Source organism: Hyperolius riggenbachi, chromosome 1 (genome assembly GCF_040937935.1).
Source record: "Hyperolius riggenbachi isolate aHypRig1 chromosome 1, aHypRig1.pri, whole genome shotgun sequence".
In the NCBI taxonomy this organism is placed as follows: domain Eukaryota; kingdom Metazoa; phylum Chordata; class Amphibia; order Anura; family Hyperoliidae; genus Hyperolius; species Hyperolius riggenbachi.
The window spans coordinates 691521008-691543948 of NC_090646.1; positions in this window are offsets into that span (position 1 = coordinate 691521008).

Consider the following 22941-nt stretch of genomic DNA (forward strand, 5'->3'; position numbering starts at 1 on the left):
TTCAATTTGCCTCAATTTCTGATCCAGATTTCCTCCTCTTGGGCCCATCCTCCATTGTTGAACTACCCAATACCTTAACCCCTCGGGGTCGCCCCCATGATATTCCAGGAAATGTCGTGCAACAGGTGTATTGCGTTTATGTTTAATGTCACCAATGTGCTCCAGGATACGTGTTTTGACTGATCTGGTCGTTTCTCCAATATAAATATATAGACAGGGGCACCTAAGTGCATAGACAACCCCCTCCGTATTACAGTTGTAAAAATCCCATATGTCAAACACCCTTCCATTTCTTGGTGCTCTGAATTGTTTACACTTTTCTACATAATCACAGGCCTTGCATTTTCCACACCTGTGCATACCATTCATATCTGTACTAAGCCATGTTTTCTTCTTCCCTCTTATGGTTTTCTGAGCCTGTGGTAGATAGGAGTGTGTTAATGAGTCCCCCAGGTTTCTACCCCTCCTGTAGGTGAACTGTGGGAGGTTAGGTAGGATCTCTTTTAACTGTGGGTCTAGCATTAGCAAAGACCAGTGTCTCTCCATAATTTTTTTCACATTCGGTGATTGGTTGGTGAAGGTGTTAATAATTCTTGTCTTTCCCTTATCTATCTTATCTCTGATTCTTGGGACAAGGAGTTCACATCTCTCTGTTTCTATTGCTTTCTCCTCTGCTCTCAACAAAACATTATCTGGGTATCCCCTTGCTTTGAATCTTCTCTTGAGGTTACAACACTCATTTTTAAAATCCTCCTGATTCGAACAATTTCTTTTAGCCCGTAGGAATTGTCCCTTTGGGATCCCCCTTTTCAGTGGTACAGGATGATAGCTCTCCCACGCTAGAAGGGAATTCGTGGATGTCGCCTTTCGGAATATTTTAGTGTCCAGACCACCATCCTGGTTTTTCCATATTTGTACATCCAGGAAGTTTATTGTACTTTGGTCAATTTCATAGGTAAAGAACATTCCGATTTGGTTGTTATTGAGCAGGGATATAAATTCGACAAACATGTCTCTGGGGCCGTCCCACAGAATGAAGACATCATCTATGAAACGGCCCCAGAAGACTATGTGGGAGGCGTAGATTGCCAGATCTTCCCCAAATACATAGGTATCCTCCCACCACCCAAGGAATAAATTTGCATAGGATGGGGCACACGCTGTGCCCATGGCACAACCCCTCTCTTGTAGGTAAAACTGGCCCTGAAACAGAAAATAGTTGTGTGTCAGAATAAATTGTAACAGTTGCATTAAAAAGATGGAGTGTTCCCTCATATGTATACTTCTAGTTTTGAGGTAATAATCGACCGCCTGTATGCCCAAGTTATGCCCGATGTTGTTGTAGAGGGCTTCTACATCTAGGCTAGCCAGCCATGTATTCTTGGTGATCTTAATATCACTCAATTTATTAAGCAAGTCCATCGTGTCCCTCAAATATGATGGCAAGGCCTCCACATATGGGCGTAAAAAGTAGTCGACATATCTACTAGCATTTTCTGTCAGGCTGCCATTTCCCGAAACTATCGGACGTCCGGGAGGTGATGTAATATTTTTATGCACCTTGGGGAGGGCATAGAACGTTGGTATCGTAGGGAATTTATTAAGAATCTTGTCAAAGTCTAAGTCTGTACTGTCAAGGATGCCTTTGGTTTTTGCCATTTTAAGGAAGTCCTCCATTTCTCTATGGAAAATCTCAGTGGGGTTCTTATCAAGTTTTTTATATTTTGCTTGCAGTCCTTTAATAATTTTTGACACATTTGTACATATTTTCTGTTTCAGGGCCAGTTTTACCTACAAGAGAGGGGTTGTGCCATGGGCACAGCGTGTGCCCCATCCTATGCAAATTTATTCCTTGGGTGGTGGGAGGATACCTATGTATTTGGGGAAGATCTGGCAATCTACGCCTCCCACATAGTCTTCTGGGGCCGTTTCATAGATGATGTCTTCATTCTGTGGGACGGCCCCAGAGACATGTTTGTCGAATTTATATCCCTGCTCAATAACAACCAAATCGGAATGTTCTTTACCTATGAAATTGACCAAAGTACAATAAACTTCCTGGATGTACAAATATGGAAAAACCAGGATGGTGGTCTGGACACTAAAATATTCCGAAAGGCGACATCCACGAATTCCCTTCTAGCGTGGGAGAGCTATCATCCTGTACCACTGAAAAGTGGGATCCCAAAGGGACAATTCCTACGGGCTAAAAGAAATTGTTCGAATCAGGAGGATTTTAAAAATGAGTGTTGTAACCTCAAGAGAAGATTCAAAGCAAGGGGATACCCAGATAATGTTTTGTTGAGAGCAGAGGAGAAAGCAATAGAAACAGAGAGATGTGAACTCCTTGTCCCAAGAACCAGAGATAAGATAGATAAGGGAAAGACAAGAATTATTAACACCTTCACCAACCAATCACCGAATGTGAAAAAAATTATGGAGAGACACTGGTCTTTGCTAATGCTAGACCCACAGTTAAAAGAGATCCTACCTAACTTCCCACAGTTCACCTACAGGAGGGGTAGAAACCTGGGGGACTCATTAACACACTCCTATCTACCACAGGCTCAGAAAACCATAAGAGGGAAGAAGAAAACATGGCTTAGTACAGATATGAATGGTATGCACAGGTGTGGAAAATGCAAGGCCTGTGATTATGTAGAAAAGTGTAAACAATTCAGAGCACCAAGAAATGGAAGGGTGTTTGACATATGGGATTTTTACAACTGTAATACGGAGGGGGTTGTCTATGCACTTAGGTGCCCCTGTCTATATATTTATATTGGAGAAACGACCAGATCAGTCAAAACACGTATCCTGGAGCACATTGGTGACATTAAACATAAACGCAATACACCTGTTGCACGACATTTCCTGGAATATCATGGGGGCGACCCCGAGGGGTTAAGGTATTGGGTAGTTCAACAATGGAGGATGGGCCCAAGAGGAGGAAATCTGGATCAGAAATTGAGGCAAATTGAAGCTCAATGGATATATAGGATGGGTACCTTGTCTCCGGGTGGCCTCAATGAAGGTTTCACCTATACACCATTCCTATAATTGCACCCACCCTCAATAATTGCTCCCTATTTATGTATTGTGTTATATATACCAGTGCCTTGGAAATAACTCTATTGCTATCTTTGCAAAGATTTATGTACATTATGGTATATACTTACCTGAGTATGTAAACACTGAATATAAGATCTGCAGCTACCAGCTTCCCCCGGGCATTAGATGATCTTTAATAAATATCCTTGACTTTGGTGATTAAAATGTTGGTATGTGTGTTATAAAAAGTCCACCTCTGTCCCCCTTGGTCATGGGTGGAAATAACCACTCCCTGGAGTGTATAGCCTTGAATTTTAGAAGATGATACAGTAATACGAATTTACGTGATAAAGTAGGGGGCGTGATGTGTTTACACTGTCACCTCACTCCCCCTATCGCGCATATCCACCAATGACAGCGAGGTGGGCGTCAAATGAATAGCCCAACCTAATGTTTATCGCTGAGAGATCCGCCCCCTGTTCCTACGCATTGCCGCTGCCCTATGGCAGGCGTACATGCGGAGATATCTCCGCTTTCACATGCCGCTGATTGGCCGCCCGCATGGGGGCCAATCACGCTGCTTGCCTGGTGATGACGCCAATGTGTTGTTTCTCCATTGGCCGACTTCAGAGCGGCCCACGTGACCTTATCAGACCAATCAGAGCGCTGGTTTTTCGGAATGAGTAGTTCTTACGTTCTTTATGCCTTTCTAGGAAAGCATTTTTTACCACAAGTGAAGACCAAATAGTTAAGGTAATGCGCTATATGGATTTGTTTCTGTAGAGTCCAAATCTCCCTATAATGGGTATTTTAAGATTCATGATGAAGTATTGAGTCCCCCCTCGATTGGATAATATTATGACTGATAGATGTCTGGACCAATGAGGGGTTAGGAATGAAGGAGAGTGGGCGGATACTTGCTCCACACCCACCTCATGTGACCTTTGAACAGTATAAAAGGAGGGGCTCTTTCGCCATGTTGGCTAGGCTGTTATCATAGGCCTTTACGCTTTGCTACCATTTACAATGTTTTAAATTACTCTGTAATCTATCTTTTCACTATATGCACTAATGCACTGCACTTTTGTCCCTTGATAAAGCTTCCAATAGGAAGTGAAACATGTCGGGTTTTGTATGGTGGGGGGTCTTTGTAATTTGTAACTAAGCACTTTATAGTTGAAGTAGGAGGAGAGCACTCTCCAAATTATCACTTACCTACTGGATCAACTATTTGTATGTAGCTAACGGTATGACAGTCTCATTTCTATTTTAATGTATAATTAAACGCTAAGTTTTATTCCCCTGACAGGGAAATATTTTGTTAGTTGTTGGAAAAATCAGGTTCTGTGTTGTTATCTTGATTTAGATAGGTGTCCTGACACCATTTACCTTCCTAGGGGAATATTTACCTTTTTGTAACATGGCGGGTTTTTTGGACTCTATACCTGACATTAATAAACTTATCGCAGAGGCAAAGGAGGTTTTTTCCAATCACAATGAAGTAAGCGACCCGATCCCAAATACAACTATTGTACCCAACCCTGAAATAAATGAGGCCTTCAAAAAGATCTTTAATATCTACAAGGATCACAATCGTAGTTGGTGGGAGATTTCAAGTTTCAATACGTACTTAAAGGAAAATATTACGGTACGGGGTTTGCGTAACCTTGTAATACCACATAAGCATGCAGAAAACGAGGACTTTATGAAGGGGTGGAATAAATTAAAAACCAAACAAACTTTGGAACTCATGACATACCTCAGGGACTTTGAGATTAAATATTTGGAAACTATTAATAAAAATCTGTCAGAAGAACACAAAAAAATCATGAGTTTTAAAACCAACCCTGTGTTTAATGAACTTGAACAAAAATTACAAACTAAAGTCCACTCGCATAAAGAGATGATTAAAACTAAAAAACATAAGAAATACGTACGCGACACTAATGACTTTAAACATGGGAAGATCTATAATTGGAAACGTAATTCAAATCCACCTAAAAATCCCCCACATGATCCCAATAACTCAGGTACAGAAACAGGCACTGAGTCGGAAGGGGAACAAAGTACAGGGTCAGAATCAGGGGAGCGGGTCGTAAAATCCAAGAAACCGAAGGGGAGGGGCAGACCAAGGGGACAGGATATACCCCCAGGATATACCCCAAGAACCCTAAGGAACAGAAACAGATGGGGCTACAAGCCCAATCCGAGAAGGGAGAGAGAGGAGGAGTGGTAGACAATGATATACATGAGGATAAGATGTTAGTTATCAATCTTTCTGAGCGAATATTAGACCAGGCAGAGATCTCAGTACTAACAAAAGGACTATCTTTTGTCCCCACCCCCAATTTCGATCTCTTTGAGACAGTGAAAGATGTTAACCTCTTTGCCCGTAAATTAGCGATTCATAAGTTTATGAACACACCAACCATGACTAATAAGAGAACCTATGAGAGAGATGAACTGGCTCTTGATGTTTTAAACTCCTTGCTTGAAGAAAACAGCACCGGAGTGGTGCAGGTGGGGACCCCTGTGAGCAATTTACCTACAAAGAGTAAATTCTGCCCAAGCATTAATAACTATCCCTCAATCCAATGTTTTTTAGATGTGGTAACAAAAGACTTGGAGGATCTGGCTAGAAATTCTGGAACACAACCCTGTAGAAAGATGTCGAATTTAAGTAAAGGAGAGGAAGAGGCCTTAGAAAGACTGATGAAGAATGATCAAATTGTGATTAAAAGATCAGATAAGGGGGGTAATATTGTGATCATGACTCGTGACAAATATGTACAAATGTGTCAAAAATTATTAAAGGACTGCAAGCAATATAAAAAACTTAATAAGAACCCCACTGAGATTTTCCATAGAGAAATGGAGGACTTCCTTAAAATGGCAAAAACCAAAGGCATCCTTGACAGTACAGACTTTGACAAGATTCTTAATAAATTCCCTACGATACCAACGTTCTATGCCCTCCCCAAGGTGCATAAAAATATTACATCACCTCCCGGACGTCCGATAGTTTCGGGAAATGGCAGCCTGACAGAAAATGCTAGTAGATATGTCGACTACTTTTTACGCCCATATGTGGAGGCCTTGCCATCATATTTGAGGGACACGATGGACTTGCTTAATAAATTGAGTGATATTAAGATCACCAAGAATACATGGCTGGCTAGCCTAGATGTAGAAGCCCTCTACAACAACATCGGGCATAACTTGGGCATACAGGCGGTCGATTATTACCTCAAAACTAGAAGTATACATATGAGGGAACACTCCATCTTTTTAATGCAACTGTTACAATTTATTCTGACACACAACTATTTTCTGTTTCAGGGCCAGTTTTACCTACAAGAGAGGGGTTGTGCCATGGGCACAGCGTGTGCCCCATCCTATGCAAATTTATTCCTTGGGTGGTGGGAGGATACCTATGTATTTGGGGAAGATCTGGCAATCTACGCCTCCCACATAGTCTTCTGGGGCCGTTTCATAGATGATGTCTTCATTCTGTGGGACGGCCCCAGAGACATGTTTGTCGAATTTATATCCCTGCTCAATAACAACCAAATCGGAATGTTCTTTACCTATGAAATTGACCAAAGTACAATAAACTTCCTGGATGTACAAATATGGAAAAACCAGGATGGTGGTCTGGACACTAAAATATTCCGAAAGGCGACATCCACGAATTCCCTTCTAGCGTGGGAGAGCTATCATCCTGTACCACTGAAAAGGGGGATCCCAAAGGGACAATTCCTACGGGCTAAAAGAAATTGTTCGAATCAGGAGGATTTTAAAAATGAGTGTTGTAACCTCAAGAGAAGATTCAAAGCATGGGGATACCCAGATAATGTTTTGTTGAGAGCAGAGGAGAAAGCAATAGAAACAGAGAGATGTGAACTCCTTGTCCCAAGAACCAGAGATAAGATAGATAAGGGAAAGACAAGAATTATTAACACCTTCACCAACCAATCACCGAATGTGAAAAAAATTATGGAGAGACACTGGTCTTTGCTAATGCTAGACCCACAGTTAAAAGAGATCCTACCTAACTTCCCACAGTTCACCTACAGGAGGGGTAGAAACCTGGGGGACTCATTAACACACTCCTATCTACCACAGGCTCAGAAAACCATAAGAGGGAAGAAGAAAACATGGCTTAGTACAGATATGAATGGTATGCACAGGTGTGGAAAATGCAAGGCCTGTGATTATGTAGAAAAGTGTAAACAATTCAGAGCACCAAGAAATGGAAGGGTGTTTGACATATGGGATTTTTACAACTGTAATACGGAGGGGGTTGTCTATGCACTTAGGTGCCCCTGTCTATATATTTATATTGGAGAAACGACCAGATCAGTCAAAACACGTATCCTGGAGCACATTGGTGACATTAAACATAAACGCAATACACCTGTTGCACGACATTTCCTGGAATATCATGGGGGCGACCCCGAGGGGTTAAGGTATTGGGTAGTTCAACAATGGAGGATGGGCCCAAGAGGAGGAAATCTGGATCAGAAATTGAGGCAAATTGAAGCTCAATGGATATATAGGATGGGTACCTTGTCTCCGGGTGGCCTCAATGAAGGTTTCACCTATACACCATTCCTATAATTGCACCCACCCTCAATAATTGCTCCCTATTTATGTATTGTGTTATATATACCAGTGCCTTGGAAATAACTCTATTGCTATCTTTGCAAAGATTTATGTACATTATGGTATATACTTACCTGAGTATGTAAACACTGAATATAAGATCTGCAGCTACCAGCTTCCCCCGGGCATTAGATGATCTTTAATAAATATCCTTGACTTTGGTGATTAAAATGTTGGTATGTGTGTTATAAAAAGTCCACCTCTGTCCCCCTTGGTCATGGGTGGAAATAACCACTCCCTGGAGTGTATAGCCTTGAATTTTAGAAGATGATACAGTAATACGAATTTACGTGATAAAGTAGGGGGCGTGATGTGTTTACACTGTCACCTCACTCCCCCTATCGCGCATATCCACCAATGACAGCGAGGTGGGCGTCAAATGAATAGCCCAACCTAATGTTTATCGCTGAGAGATCCGCCCCCTGTTCCTACGCATTGCCGCTGCCCTATGGCAGGCGTACATGCGGAGATATCTCCGCTTTCACATGCCGCTGATTGGCCGCCCGCATGGGGGCCAATCACGCTGCTTGCCTGGTGATGACGCCAATGTGTTGTTTCTCCATTGGCCGACTTCAGAGCGGCCCACGTGACCTTATCAGACCAATCAGAGCGCTGGTTTTTCGGAATGAGTAGTTCTTACGTTCTTTATGCCTTTCTAGGAAAGCATTTTTTACCACAAGTGAAGACCAAATAGTTAAGGTAATGCGCTATATGGATTTGTTTCTGTAGAGTCCAAATCTCCCTATAATGGGTATTTTAAGATTCATGATGAAGTATTGAGTCCCCCCTCGATTGGATAATATTATGACTGATAGATGTCTGGACCAATGAGGGGTTAGGAATGAAGGAGAGTGGGCGGATACTTGCTCCACACCCACCTCATGTGACCTTTGAACAGTATAAAAGGAGGGGCTCTTTCGCCATGTTGGCTAGGCTGTTATCATAGGCCTATACGCTTTGCTACCATTTACAATGTTTTAAATTACTCTGTAATCTATCTTTTCACTATATGCACTAATGCACTGCACTTTTGTCCCTTGATAAAGCTTCCAATAGGAAGTGAAACATGTCGGGTTTTGTATGGTGGGGGGTCTTTGTAATTTGTAACTAAGCACTTTATAGTTGAAGTAGGAGGAGAGCACTCTCCAAATTATCACTTACCTACTGGATCAACTATTTGTATGTAGCTAACGGTATGACAGTCTCATTTCTATTTTAATGTATAATTAAACGCTAAGTTTTATTCCCCTGACAGGGAAATATTTTGTTAGTTGTTGGAAAAATCAGGTTCTGTGTTGTTATCTTGATTTAGATAGGTGTCCTGACACCATTTACCTTCCTAGGGGAATATTTACCTTTTTGTAACATGGCGGGTTTTTTGGACTCTATACCTGACATTAATAAACTTATCGCAGAGGCAAAGGAGGTTTTTTCCAATCACAATGAAGTAAGCGACCCGATCCCAAATACAACTATTGTACCCAACCCTGAAATAAATGAGGCCTTCAAAAAGATCTTTAATATCTACAAGGATCACAATCGTAGTTGGTGGGAGATTTCAAGTTTCAATACGTACTTAAAGGAAAATATTACGGTACGGGGTTTGCGTAACCTTGTAATACCACATAAGCATGCAGAAAACGAGGACTTTATGAAGGGGTGGAATAAATTAAAAACCAAACAAACTTTGGAACTCATGACATACCTCAGGGACTTTGAGATTAAATATTTGGAAACTATTAATAAAAATCTGTCAGAAGAACACAAAAAAATCATGAGTTTTAAAACCAACCCTGTGTTTAATGAACTTGAACAAAAATTACAAACTAAAGTCCACTCGCATAAAGAGATGATTAAAACTAAAAAACATAAGAAATACGTACGCGACACTAATGACTTTAAACATGGGAAGATCTATAATTGGAAACGTAATTCAAATCCACCTAAAAATCCCCCACATGATCCCAATAACTCAGGTACAGAAACAGGCACTGAGTCGGAAGGGGAACAAAGTACAGGGTCAGAATCAGGGGAGCGGGTCGTAAAATCCAAGAAACCGAAGGGGAGGGGCAGACCAAGGGGACAGGATATACCCCCAGGATATACCCCAAGAACCCTAAGGAACAGAAACAGATGGGGCTACAAGCCCAATCCGAGAAGGGAGAGAGAGGAGGAGTGGTAGACAATGATATACATGAGGATAAGATGTTAGTTATCAATCTTTCTGAGCGAATATTAGACCAGGCAGAGATCTCAGTACTAACAAAAGGACTATCTTTTGTCCCCACCCCCAATTTCGATCTCTTTGAGACAGTAAAAGATGTTAACCTCTTTGCCCGTAAATTAGCGATTCATAAGTTTATGAACACACCAACCATGACTAATAAGAGAACCTATGAGAGAGATGAACTGGCTCTTGATGTTTTAAACTCCTTGCTTGAAGAAAACAGCACCGGAGTGGTGCAGGTGGGGACCCCTGTGAGCAATTTACCTACAAAGAGTAAATTCTGCCCAAGCATTAATAACTATCCCTCAATCCAATGTTTTTTAGATGTGGTAACAAAAGACTTGGAGGATCTGGCTAGAAATTCTGGAACACAACCCTGTAGAAAGATGTCAAATTTAAGTAAAGGAGAGGAAGAGGCCTTAGAAAGACTGATGAAGAATGATCAAATTGTGATTAAAAGATGAGATAAGGGGGGTAATATTGTGATCATGACTCGTGACAAATATGTACAAATGTGTCAAAAATTATTAAAGGACTGCAAGCAATATAAAAAACTTGATAAGAACCCCACTGAGATTTTCCATAGAGAAATGGAGGACTTCCTTAAAATGGCAAAAACCAAAGGCATCCTTGACAGTACAGACTTTGACAAGATTCTTAATAAATTCCCTACGATACCAACGTTCTATGCCCTCCCCAAGGTGCATAAAAATATTACATCACCTCCCGGACGTCAGATAGTTTCGGGAAATGGCAGCCTGACAGAAAATGCTAGTAGATATGTCGACTACTTTTTACGCCCATATGTGGAGGCCTTGCCATCATATTTGAGGGACACGATGGACTTGCTTAATAAATTGAGTGATATTAAGATCACCAAGAATACATGGCTGGCTAGCCTAGATGTAGAAGCCCTCTACAACAACATCGGGCATAACTTGGGCATACAGGCGGTCGATTATTACCTCAAAACTAGAAGTATACATATGAGGGAACACTCCATCTTTTTAATGCAACTGTTACAATTTATTCTGACACACAACTATTTTCTGTTTCAGGGCCAGTTTTACCTACAAGAGAGGGGTTGTGCCATGGGCACAGCGTGTGCCCCATCCTATGCAAATTTATTCCTTGGGTGGTGGGAGGATACCTATGTATTTGGGGAAGATCTGGCAATCTACGCCTCCCACATAGTCTTCTGGGGCCGTTTCATAGATGATGTCTTCATTCTGTGGGACGGCCCCAGAGACATGTTTGTCGAATTTATATCCCTGCTCAATAACAACCAAATCGGAATGTTCTTTACCTATGAAATTGACCAAAGTACAATAAACTTCCTGGATGTACAAATATGGAAAAACCAGGATGGTGGTCTGGACACTAAAATATTCCGAAAGGCGACATCCACGAATTCCCTTCTAGCGTGGGAGAGCTATCATCCTGTACCACTGAAAAGGGGGATCCCAAAGGGACAATTCCTACGGGCTAAAAGAAATTGTTCGAATCAGGAGGATTTTAAAAATGAGTGTTGTAACCTCAAGAGAAGATTCAAAGCAAGGGGATACCCAGATAATGTTTTGTTGAGAGCAGAGGAGAAAGCAATAGAAACAGAGAGATGTGAACTCCTTGTCCCAAGAACCAGAGATAAGATAGATAAGGGAAAGACAAGAATTATTAACACCTTCACCAACCAATCACCGAATGTGAAAAAAATTATGGAGAGACACTGGTCTTTGCTAATGCTAGACCCACAGTTAAAAGAGATCCTACCTAACTTCCCACAGTTCACCTACAGGAGGGGTAGAAACCTGGGGGACTCATTAACACACTCCTATCTACCACAGGCTCAGAAAACCATAAGAGGGAAGAAGAAAACATGGCTTAGTACAGATATGAATGGTATGCACAGGTGTGGAAAATGCAAGGCCTGTGATTATGTAGAAAAGTGTAAACAATTCAGAGCACCAAGAAATGGAAGGGTGTTTGACATATGGGATTTTTACAACTGTAATACGGAGGGGGTTGTCTATGCACTTAGGTGCCCCTGTCTATATATTTATATTGGAGAAACGACCAGATCAGTCAAAACACGTATCCTGGAGCACATTGGTGACATTAAACATAAACGCAATACACCTGTTGCACGACATTTCCTGGAATATCATGGGGGCGACCCCGAGGGGTTAAGGTATTGGGTAGTTCAACAATGGAGGATGGGCCCAAGAGGAGGAAATCTGGATCAGAAATTGAGGCAAATTGAAGCTCAATGGATATATAGGATGGGTACCTTGTCTCCGGGTGGCCTCAATGAAGGTTTCACCTATACACCATTCCTATAATTGCACCCACCCTCAATAATTGCTCCCTATTTATGTATTGTGTTATATATACCAGTGCCTTGGAAATAACTCTATTGCTATCTTTGCAAAGATTTATGTACATTATGGTATATACTTACCTGAGTATGTAAACACTGAATATAAGATCTGCAGCTACCAGCTTCCCCCGGGCATTAGATGATCTTTAATAAATATCCTTGACTTTGGTGATTAAAATGTTGGTATGTGTGTTATAAAAAGTCCACCTCTGTCCCCCTTGGTCATGGGTGGAAATAACCACTCCCTGGAGTGTATAGCCTTGAATTTTAGAAGATGATACAGTAATACGAATTTACGTGATAAAGTAGGGGGCGTGATGTGTTTACACTGTCACCTCACTCCCCCTATCGCGCATATCCACCAATGACAGCGAGGTGGGCGTCAAATGAATAGCCCAACCTAATGTTTATCGCTGAGAGATCCGCCCCCTGTTCCTACGCATTGCCGCTGCCCTATGGCAGGCGTACATGCGGAGATATCTCCGCTTTCACATGCCGCTGATTGGCCGCCCGCATGGGGGCCAATCACGCTGCTTGCCTGGTGATGACGCCAATGTGTTGTTTCTCCATTGGCCGACTTCAGAGCGGCCCACGTGACCTTATCAGACCAATCAGAGCGCTGGTTTTTCGGAATGAGTAGTTCTTACGTTCTTTATGCCTTTCTAGGAAAGCATTTTTTACCACAAGTGAAGACCAAATAGTTAAGGTAATGCGCTATATGGATTTGTTTCTGTAGAGTCCAAATCTCCCTATAATGGGTATTTTAAGATTCATGATGAAGTATTGAGTCCCCCCTCGATTGGATAATATTATGACTGATAGATGTCTGGACCAATGAGGGGTTAGGAATGAAGGAGAGTGGGCGGATACTTGCTCCACACCCACCTCATGTGACCTTTGAACAGTATAAAAGGAGGGGCTCTTTCGCCATGTTGGCTAGGCTGTTATCATAGGCCTATACGCTTTGCTACCATTTACAATGTTTTAAATTACTCTGTAATCTATCTTTTCACTATATGCACTAATGCACTGCACTTTTGTCCCTTGATAAAGCTTCCAATAGGAAGTGAAACATGTCGGGTTTTGTATGGTGGGGGGTCTTTGTAATTTGTGACTAAGCACTTTATAGTTGAAGTAGGAGGAGAGCACTCTCCAAATTATCACTTACCTACTGGATCAACTATTTGTATGTAGCTAACGGTATGACAGTCTCATTTCTATTTTAATGTATAATTAAACGCTAAGTTTTATTCCCCTGACAGGGAAATATTTTGTTAGTTGTTGGAAAAATCAGGTTCTGTGTTGTTATCTTGATTTAGATAGGTGTCCTGACACCATTTACCTTCCTAGGGGAATATTTACCTTTTTGTAACATGGCGGGTTTTTTGGACTCTATACCTGACATTAATAAACTTATCGCAGAGGCAAAGGAGGTTTTTTCCAATCACAATGAAGTAAGCGACCCGATCCCAAATACAACTATTGTACCCAACCCTGAAATAAATGAGGCCTTCAAAAAGATCTTTAATATCTACAAGGATCACAATCGTAGTTGGTGGGAGATTTCAAGTTTCAATACGTACTTAAAGGAAAATATTACGGTACAGGGTTTGCGTAACCTTGTAATACCACATAAGCATGCAGAAAACGAGGACTTTATGAAGGGGTGGAATAAATTAAAAACCAAACAAACTTTGGAACTCATGACATACCTCAGGGACTTTGAGATTAAATATTTGGAAACTATTAATAAAAATCTGTCAGAAGAACACAAAAAAATCATGAGTTTTAAAACCAACCCTGTGTTTAATGAACTTGAACAAAAATTACAAACTAAAGTCCACTCGCATAAAGAGATGATTAAAACTAAAAAACATAAGAAATACGTACGCGACACTAATGACTTTAAACATGGGAAGATCTATAATTGGAAACGTAATTCAAATCCACCTAAAAATCCCCCACATGATCCCAATAACTCAGGTACAGAAACAGGCACTGAGTCGGAAGGGGAACAAAGTACAGGGTCAGAATCAGGGGAGCGGGTCGTAAAATCCAAGAAACCGAAGGGGAGGGGCAGACCAAGGGGACAGGATATACCCCCAGGATATACCCCAAGAACCCTAAGGAACAGAAACAGATGGGGCTACAAGCCCAATCCGAGAAGGGAGAGAGAGGAGGAGTGGTAGACAATGATATACATGAGGATAAGATGTTAGTTATCAATCTTTCTGAGCGAATATTAGACCAGGCAGAGATCTCAGTACTAACAAAAGGACTATCTTTTGTCCCCACCCCCAATTTCGATCTCTTTGAGACAGTGAAAGATGTTAACCTCTTTGCCCGTAAATTAGCGATTCATAAGTTTATGAACACACCAACCATGACTAATAAGAGAACCTATGAGAGAGATGAACTGGCTCTTGATGTTTTAAACTCCTTGCTTGAAGAAAACAGCACCGGAGTGGTGCAGGTGGGGACCCCTGTGAGCAATTTACCTACAAAGAGTAAATTCTGCCCAAGCATTAATAACTATCCCTCAATCCAATGTTTTTTAGATGTGGTAACAAAAGACTTGGAGGATCTGGCTAGAAATTCTGGAACACAACCCTGTAGAAAGATGTCGAATTTAAGTAAAGGAGAGGAAGAGGCCTTAGAAAGACTGATGAAGAATGATCAAATTGTGATTAAAAGATCAGATAAGGGGGGTAATATTGTGATCATGACTCGTGACAAATATGTACAAATGTGTCAAAAATTATTAAAGGACTGCAAGCAATATAAAAAACTTAATAAGAACCCCACTGAGATTTTCCATAGAGAAATGGAGGACTTCCTTAAAATGGCAAAAACCAAAGGCATCCTTGACAGTACAGACTTTGACAAGATTCTTAATAAATTCCCTACGATACCAACGTTCTATGCCCTCCCCAAGGTGCATAAAAATATTACATCACCTCCCGGACGTCCGATAGTTTCGGGAAATGGCAGCCTGACAGAAAATGCTAGTAGATATGTCGACTACTTTTTACGCCCATATGTGGAGGCCTTGCCATCATATTTGAGGGACACGATGGACTTGCTTAATAAATTGAGTGATATTAAGATCACCAAGAATACATGGCTGGCTAGCCTAGATGTAGAAGCCCTCTACAACAACATCGGGCATAACTTGGGCATACAGGCGGTCGATTATTACCTCAAAACTAGAAGTATACATATGAGGGAACACTCCATCTTTTTAATGCAACTGTTACAATTTATTCTGACACACAACTATTTTCTGTTTCAGGGCCAGTTTTACCTACAAGAGAGGGGTTGTGCCATGGGCACAGCGTGTGCCCCATCCTATGCAAATTTATTCCTTGGGTGGTGGGAGGATACCTATGTATTTGGGGAAGATCTGGCAATCTACGCCTCCCACATAGTCTTCTGGGGCCGTTTCATAGATGATGTCTTCATTCTGTGGGACGGCCCCAGAGACATGTTTGTCGAATTTATATCCCTGCTCAATAACAACCAAATCGGAATGTTCTTTACCTATGAAATTGACCAAAGTACAATAAACTTCCTGGATGTACAAATATGGAAAAACCAGGATGGTGGTCTGGACACTAAAATATTCCGAAAGGCGACATCCACGAATTCCCTTCTAGCGTGGGAGAGCTATCATCCTGTACCACTGAAAAGGGGGATCCCAAAGGGACAATTCCTACGGGCTAAAAGAAATTGTTCGAATCAGGAGGATTTTAAAAATGAGTGTTGTAACCTCAAGAGAAGATTCAAAGCAAGGGGATACCCAGATAATGTTTTGTTGAGAGCAGAGGAGAAAGCAATAGAAACAGAGAGATGTGAACTCCTTGTCCCAAGAACCAGAGATAAGATAGATAAGGGAAAGACAAGAATTATTAACACCTTCACCAACCAATCACCGAATGTGAAAAAAATTATGGAGAGACACTGGTCTTTGCTAATGCTAGACCCACAGTTAAAAGAGATCCTACCTAACTTCCCACAGTTCACCTACAGGAGGGGTAGAAACCTGGGGGACTCATTAACACACTCCTATCTACCACAGGCTCAGAAAACCATAAGAGGGAAGAAGAAAACATGGCTTAGTACAGATATGAATGGTATGCACAGGTGTGGAAAATGCAAGGCCTGTGATTATGTAGAAAAGTGTAAACAATTCAGAGCACCAAGAAATGGAAGGGTGTTTGACATATGGGATTTTTACAACTGTAATACGGAGGGGGTTGTCTATGCACTTAGGTGCCCCTGTCTATATATTTATATTGGAGAAACGACCAGATCAGTCAAAACACGTATCCTGGAGCACATTGGTGACATTAAACATAAACGCAATACACCTGTTGCACGACATTTCCTGGAATATCATGGGGGCGACCCCGAGGGGTTAAGGTATTGGGTAGTTCAACAATGGAGGATGGGCCCAAGAGGAGGAAATCTGGATCAGAAATTGAGGCAAATTGAAGCTCAATGGATATATAGGATGGGTACCTTGTCTCCGGGTGGCCTCAATGAAGGTTTCACCTATAAACCATTCCTATAATTGCACCCACCCTCAATAATTGCTCCCTATTTATGTATTGTGTTATATATACCAGTGCCTTGGAAATAACTCTATTGCTATCTTTGCAAAGATTTATGTACATTATGGTATATACTTACCTGAGTATGTAAACACTGAATATAAGATCTGCAGCTACCAGCTTCCCCCGGGCATTAGATGATCTTTAATAAATATCCTTGACTTTGGTGATTAAAATGTTGGTATGTGTGTTATAAAAAGTCCACCTCTGTCCCCCTTGGTCATGGGTGGAAATAACCACTCCCTGGAGTGTATAGCCTTGAATTTTAGAAGATGATACAGTAATACGAATTTACGTGATAAAGTAGGGGGCGTGATGTGTTTACACTGTCACCTCACTCCCCCTATCGCGCATATCCACCAATGACAGCGAGGTGGGCGTCAAATGAATAGCCCAACCTAATGTTTATCGCTGAGAGATCCGCCCCCTGTTCCTACGCATTGCCGCTGCCCTATGGCAGGCGTACATGCGGAGATATCTCCGCTTTCACATGCCGCTGATTGGCCGCCCGCATGGGGGCCAATCACGCTGCTTGCCTGGTGATGACGCCAATGTGTTGTTTCTCCATTGGCCGACTTCAGAGCGGCCCACGTGACCTTATCAGACCAATCAGAGAGCTGGTTTTTCGGAATGAGTAGTTCTTACGTTCTTTATGCCTTTCTAGGAAAGCATTTTTTACCACAAGTGAAGACCAAATAGTTAAGGTAATGCGCTATATGGATTTGTTTCTGTAGAGTCCAAATCTCCCTATAATGGGTATTTTAAGATTCATGATGAAGTATTGAGTCCCCCCTCGATTGGATAATATTATGACTGATAGATGTCTGGACCAATGAGGGGTTAGGAATGAAGGAGAGTGGGCGGATACTTGCTCCACACCCACCTCATGTGACCTTTGAACAGTATAAAAGGAGGGGCTCTTTCGCCATGTTGGCTAGGCTGTTATCATAGGCCTATACGCTTTGCTACCATTTACAATGTTTTAAATTACTCTGTAATCTATCTTTTCACTATATGCACTAATGCACTGCACTTTTGTCCCTTGATAAAGCTTCCAATAGGAAGTGAAACATGTCGGGTTTTGTATGGTGGGGGGTCTTTGTAATTTGTAACTAAGCACTTTATAGTTGAAGTAGGAGGAGAGCACTCTCCAAATTATCACTTACCTACTGGATCAACTATTTGTATGTAGCTAACGGTATGACAGTCTCATTTCTATTTTAATGTATAATTAAACGCTAAGTTTTATTCCCCTGACAGGGAAATATTTTGTTAGTTGTTGGAAAAATCAGGTTCTGTGTTGTTATCTTATCTGTTGCATAGAGTTATAAGATAATTTGTTGGTTGTTGTTTTTCATTTGTGTGGAACTTCAAGTCCAAATCATTATATAGAGTGATTTGGCTCCACTGTATTGTGTTCCTTACTAAATAATAGATTGGGTTTAAAGAGGATCCCTAGACTTGAATAATATATACAAGAATCCCTAGACTTCAATAATATAGTAAAACCTGAATAGATGGCCAAGAAAGTATATTATAAATTTGAATTGGGTGAAGAGGGCCAGAATATTGTTAAATTAATTCCTGCCCCTACGCCTATGAGTTTTGAGTCATGTGTAGAGTTTGTTATAAGGGTCTCTGGGAAAAGATCTTTAGTTCACCCGTGGGTAGAAAATATAGTGGAAAAGACCAAGGAAATGAATTTTAGTCCACAATTCCCCTTAATTGGTAGTAATAGTCTAATCCATATGAACTTAATTAGGGACTTATGTCTAAAGAGGGAAAAAGATTTGTCACATAATACTAACTGGGATTATCAATATATGTACCAAGGAGCAAAGAATTGGTTAGAATTTGCCCCTCATTATTATTACCGAACAGTTGAATAATAATGTGTGTTTTATGTATGTCTGTTGTCTGTCTATAGGGTGCGCCAGCGATGATATAAATTGCTATAAGATTCTTACTGTATTTCTGAGAGAAGGTTAGTAAAATTAATATTAAGAACACACATGGGATTCGGATAAGAGCGGTCATTTACTGAAATCGCCAGTATAAATTCTATGTACGTACAAACTGGTTTCAGACGCCACCTTTGGAAAAGGTCTGTTTGTACTGGGTTTTTGTGATGACCGATCATTAAAATTATCTGAATTATCCATGGGTCATGTAAAATAAACTTTTCTGTAAAAAGAAACATCTCAGAAATATAGTGATGTAATAGTTTCCTATAAATCAGGATATAATTATGGAATAACATGTATCATAATGTATTCATATATGTATTGTGTACAACCTGACACATATGTGTGTAAATGTGTGTGAATTGGGAGATTGTATTGAATGCATGTTTGTGATGTATGATAGAGAGATGAAAACCGCAGGGACGTAGCAATAGGGGGGAGGGGTACAGACTGACCGTACCCATGCCTTTGGTCCATAAGGGCCCCGAAGGGTCCACCCTCTATTACAGTATTGGCTCTCTATTGGTCCTGAACAATAGCAGTCTTTAACACACTGTTCCCAGTGTGTCCCAATCCCCTCCTTGCACCTCTGACACTCTAAATGTCTTTGGTAAGTTTTGGCACGCTGTATCAATTGCCCTGTATAGAGTTCTTGGGGGGGGGGGGGCTGATGTAAAATCTACACCAGGGCCCGTAGTTAGAATTCCCCTTTAAGTTTGAAAGGGTTAAAAAATTAGCACACGTCATTTTTAAGGGATCTAATCTGCGCCCGCCAACATCTGTGTGGGTTCCTCCTCTGAATCAGTCAGTGACAGCAAAATAAAATGAGGAAGTAAAAAGTATTGCTTTTTAATCTAATGGGGTCTAACATTAAAACATTAGATTAATTAGGAAACATATATGTCCGTATGTATGGATTAATGTCAGGTATACTACTTGCCTTATAAAATAGTAGTATTTTTTAACTCTTTTTATCTGTTAATAATAATTTCTGCATATATACGGATGTATTCTTAATAATTAGAAATAAAAGAGTTAAATTGTATCTAAATAGGCTTGGTTCTGTGACAAAGGATTCATTTTTTTTTCCTTTAATTGGTGTTTCCGGGTGGCTGCACAAAACGCCTGCTTATGGGTTTTTTTTCCTGCCAGCAGAGAGAGAGAAAAAAAAGAGGAACTAGCGTACTACTGTGCAGAGAGAGAAAAAAAAAGCACATTCAGAAGTCTTTTCTGAATATTGAATATACCGTATATCTGTATACATATGAGTTATATTATTGGAGTATTTGGAACAGTGAATAATTTATATATATTTCTTTTGTCCCTATCTTTCTTTAATATACCTGCTACTGTGTTGTTCACTACACACGTGGCAGTCTGTAAATAAATCCACACGTCTAGTATAGGAAGTTTTAAGGAGAATGATTTTTCTCCTGAAACTTAGTGTCCTTAAATTAAACTAGATTAATTAATTGATATCAACTGTCACCCAGGTCTATACGTATGTGAGTGAAGGTTCCCATGTTACAGAATAGATTTGTCTGTGTTTTATGCAGACACGGGGAGGACATGCAGACTCCGTGCAGAAGGTGACTAGTCAGAGATTTGAGTAACATTACAAGGTGAAAGCACTGGTTGTTACACCACCATGTTAGTATAGTTTTTTTGTGTAAAATGAATTGAGTTTTTAGTACAACTTAATAATTTTATGGATATGATGGCAATTGTCACTTGGACTCATAAAAACGTGTACTTAAAGGTAGAAATTGTATCACATTTATTTAAAGTAATAGTTAGTGGTGTTCATTTGAACAGAATTTCTATGGACTGCTGAAATAACATTGTATTTCAGAGTCATATAGGATTCATATATTATATACAGTGGTTCCATGCAGATCAATCCTAGACACATTGAGGAAAAACTTTTGCTCATATGTTGGTAGGGAATGTTCTAATTAAAACTCCTAACAGATAGATATCCTATATAAAAATGCACCTACCTTTTTGTTGAAATGCTGCCTCTGTAAAACCTCTGAAAAAGTCCTCCATACTGGCCTAGTCCACCAGAATACAAAAATAATAATAAATCCTCATCACAAATCTATCTCTCTTCGCCACACAGAGAGAAAGGAAAAAAATGCTCCTCCACATTGTTAAAATGAAATGTAACTGCCTACACTCTGATTCAAATAGGTATCACTGTTACGGAGATATTGTATCTGATCGTAGTTCTGTAAAACAATGACTGCAATTTTGAGATCCGTCAGCATGATTTGCATATAAACACTGAATTTCCTGTATTTGAGTTTCTGTGAGTAATATGCTGTAACTGCATAATGCTTTAGCAGAAATGCCATTTTGGGCTTCATATATGGGTCCAGGCCATTATTGTGATCATTTCCTGTATTTAATAAAAATATATGTTTTTTAAGCCCAAAACTCTTGCAATTAAAATTAAATTAAAATTAAATCCTTGCACTTAGCATAGGAAAATAAGTACATTTTTTCATCCTTAGGAAAATAGTTTATTCTAGTTTGCTTGAACTTTTTGACAAACTGATGTTAGTATAACAACTTTTTTATGGATTTTTCACTGTTCTAAAGACTCTAGGAAAAAAATACACTGTTTTATAGTATACTGCTTAGATGCTTTACCCCTGACAGGATTTTTAATTTCAGTTCTGCTTGATCTGTAGGTCAGTATCTGTTTAGTAAGGAGGCCTTAGCCTAGTCTCTGTAGTGCTGTTTTTTGTATATGTACCTATAGAAGTGTGTCTCGGGGACAACCATAGGTATAGTACCTTAAAGCGCACTATGTGGAAAAGGACACTATAAATGTTCTGTGTATGTCTGCAGCTTTAAATCTAAAAGGGGACCCAACCCTACTACAGGGAGACAGTGCTGGCCACTGTTCCACTTTACTGTAACCCTGCCATATAGCCTTTTTGCTAACTCTGACTCTGACCAGACATTAAAATAACTTTAATGTATGGTCAAAGAGGGGAAAAGAGCCCGCCCTGCCCAGGCCTAGTGATCTGTTTCATGCAGTGGTGTAGTAAGAAGGGGTAGTGAGGTAGATATTGCATTAGGGCCACCTAAGCTCTTTAAATACATCGCTATTGTTTGTGGTCATTGTGGTATGATTGTGGAAGGTATGATGGAATGAGAGTGTGACTGGTAATGGAAAAATGAAAAATGGGAATTCATTATGGTGTAAAAAATTCATTGGGAATTTATCCTCTCTGCCATGTATGGAGTCACATACTCGCACGGGTACAGCGACATGATGTCATGCGAACGGGGTATTGCGAGAGATCCGTTAGGATCATAGAAAGATCCGCTAAGTATGTTTTGAAGTTCATGGTGGAGAGTATGAATCCTATTAGTATTACAACTACTAGGAAAAATAAATGACTTATTGGATTTTTGGGAAAAACCTGATGCTCGCACATGTCTCTTTATTCTTTCAGAAACAACTTGCCAGACATCTATCCTGAGGAGGATAAGGGTTGACTACCTGACCAGAGCCATCCGGAAGTCATCCATCCAGAGGGAGTCTGAGGCTATCCTGAGTCTATTCTCACAGAAGGATTTTCTATTGGATCCACTGTTTTGGGTGAAAAATTCGACTAAGGCCTGAATCCCAAAAAGAGACTTTTTCATCAGCTCCATAGTTGCGTGTGTCATCTGTTGAAGAATAGAACAAGATCTGGATCTCAGACCCAGGAAGATTGTATGGATTGTGGGACATTCTTATGTGTATTGGGCTCGTAGGAAAGCTACTAATAGTGACTATGGGGAAAACCTTGGGTTATCTAGAAATAACTTCATGATCTATTGGTTCAGTATTAGAGGGATGATTTGGAATATGTTTTTTGGTAGGGTTACTTCTTTGATGCGGATATTTCCTATGCCAGACATTCTTATTTGTCACTTGGGTGGGAACGACGTGGGTAAAGTTAACACTATTGATTTGTTACACCGCATGAAATATGATTTTATGCGCATTCATGAGATCATTCCCCAATGTGTGTTGGTTTTTTC